This window comes from Talpa occidentalis, unplaced genomic scaffold (genome assembly GCF_014898055.3).
Source record: "Talpa occidentalis isolate TD23 unplaced genomic scaffold, MPIMG_talOcc4v2.1 talOcc4.6, whole genome shotgun sequence".
In the NCBI taxonomy this organism is placed as follows: domain Eukaryota; kingdom Metazoa; phylum Chordata; class Mammalia; order Eulipotyphla; family Talpidae; genus Talpa; species Talpa occidentalis.
The window spans coordinates 51,596,881-51,599,168 of NW_023604972.1; the positions used below are offsets into that span (position 1 = coordinate 51,596,881).

Consider the following 2,288-nt stretch of genomic DNA (forward strand, 5'->3'; position numbering starts at 1 on the left):
TATTTTAAGGACTTTTATCCAATATAAGGAGGCTTCCACTTTATTTTCAAATTTTTCATGTATTTTATCAAATCTGTGATGTTCAAATCCAGTGAGATGCTTTCAAAGTTTTTGCCCTTTTTTTCCTTTGTTGTGTGTTCCTGCCTTTAAAATTTTTTTTCTGATTATGCATATCATTTCTCACAAAATGACTTTATTTCATACATGATCAGGGCTCCTTCCTGATTATTTCAGCCTTCATTTTCTGAAAATAAGAGTAAAAAGATACTGTAGATAAATTTAGTATGAATTTAGTATACTCTAATTTTCATACTATCTAAATTATAAAGTGATACTGAATTTGAAAATATTTATCAACATAAACAACATATTTTAATCTAGCTTTTACATTGTTTTATTTTATTTTTCTAATCCAGACATGGTAGGTCTATACCATACAGTTGTGCAAATTGTACACCAACCAACTCTGAAGTCAAATTTCTTGTCAGTCATGCTCAGTATTGTCCAAAAGAAATATATTGTCAGACACATATATACTTATAAGTTTTTTGGCAGCCACATTAAAAACAAAAAGAAACAAGTGAAATTGCATTTAATAAAGTATTTTATTTAGCTGAAAATAGAAGGATTTTTTTTCTTGCTTTTTTTTTTTTAGTAACATTGGTTAATAACACTGTATATAATTCAGAGGTATAGATCACACCCTTCATGTGTGTGTTACTACATGAAGCAAAAGTAATGCAGGTCATTTTTATTAATTTGAAAAACACAATCAAGTTTTTTAAAAATCAGCCAAATTCAGGGAAAGATCATTAACATTAAGCACAAAGCACTGTAAGATCCCTAGTTCACTTTCAGTGTAATTCTATTCTAAGCACATGAACACAAAATTTACATATGTATTGATATTGAATAGGTTATTTCTAGATTTTTCTGAAGCACTATTGTGAATTTGAACTTTCCTCTCTTGCTGCCTCTCTTCCCACACTTGTTGTTATTGTTTCTATGTCCTGTTTTGCTTCTGTCTGAACTACAGATTTAGTTTACCTATTGCAAAATCCATCATTTTTCATGGCTCCAACCCTTCACGAATATCTATTGAGCACCTTCTGCTATTAGCCAGGTGTTAAGAGGCAGGAATACAACGGTAAGCAAAAGAAAATACTATCTATTTGTAGATAGTCTGTTTGTAGATAGACTGTAAACTTCAAAACTTTTGAAGTTTACAGTCAGGTGTGAGAGTTAGTTCTTTAAAAAATAATCTATGGGTCTTTCCCCTCCACTGCCAAAGTAGCACAGATTTGGATACAATTGAGCTGCTGCTCCACCCATAACCCACCTCGGTGGCTGAAGATGGCATTGCTGCTGGAGGTGTAATCCTGCTTTACAAGGTGGGTTGAAGTCCACCCTTATCCATGATACAGCAGCAAAAGCTTTAGACAAACTCATCTTTGTGTCTGCATTCAACTGTGATGAGCTTGAGTATGTTACATTAGCGAAGACACTTTGTGCTGAACACCAGGCCAACCTAATTAAGGTTGATGACAATAGAAACAGAGCTAGAGAGCTAGAAAGGGAAATGGGTAGGTCTCTGTAAATCTGAGAGAGAGGAAAAGCCCCTTAAAATGGTTGATTTCAGTTGTGCAGTAGTTGGTTAAAGATGATGGCAGAGAGTTTCAAGCCAACCACGTCATCAAAAAGTATTTCCAATGCAGGAAATGAACAAATAAAAAACACGGCTCTTGTTCCAAAAAAAATTATAATAACTCACAAATACAGAATTTCAGACTGCGGTAAGCATCTCATAAGGACAAGGCAGAGTACAATGAGAGTTGATCTTAATTATTTGGGGGTGTCAGCAACTGCTCTCCTGGGTAGGAGAAATTTTGGAGTGGAGATCTTAATAATAGTGAAGAGTTGATGACATAAAGGAAAGAACGGGAGCAGTCTGGTCGAAAGCAACAGCCTGGGTGAAAGGCCTGGGCATGAAGGAGCTAACTGCATTTGGTGGTCAGAAGGAGGCTAGCTTGGCTATAGGCAAGGAGGAAGGAAATGAGTCAGGAGAGCTAGAGAGGTAGGTGAGGAGGGACTGTGTGCACATTTATGTCACAGGAAGAGTCTAGGTCTTTTATTTTTGCTTAATAAATGAGAAGCCACAGAAAGAGGTTGAGTAGGAGAATGATAATATTTGTGTTTTTTAAATATGCCTCTAGCAGAAGTGTGATGAATGATTTGAAAAGGATCCAAGAATGAAGCAGAGGAAGTAGTTAGACCAAAACTGACAGCTA

At 35.4% G+C, this 2,288-nt stretch overlaps 1 pseudogene; it reads left to right on the top strand.

Annotated features, from left to right (window-relative positions):
• The first annotated feature begins 1,337 nt into the window (after positions 1 to 1,337).
• On the top strand, positions 1,338 to 1,722 carry LOC119260347 (40S ribosomal protein S12-like; annotated as a pseudogene).
• Positions 1,723 to 2,288: the final 566 nt, after the last annotated feature.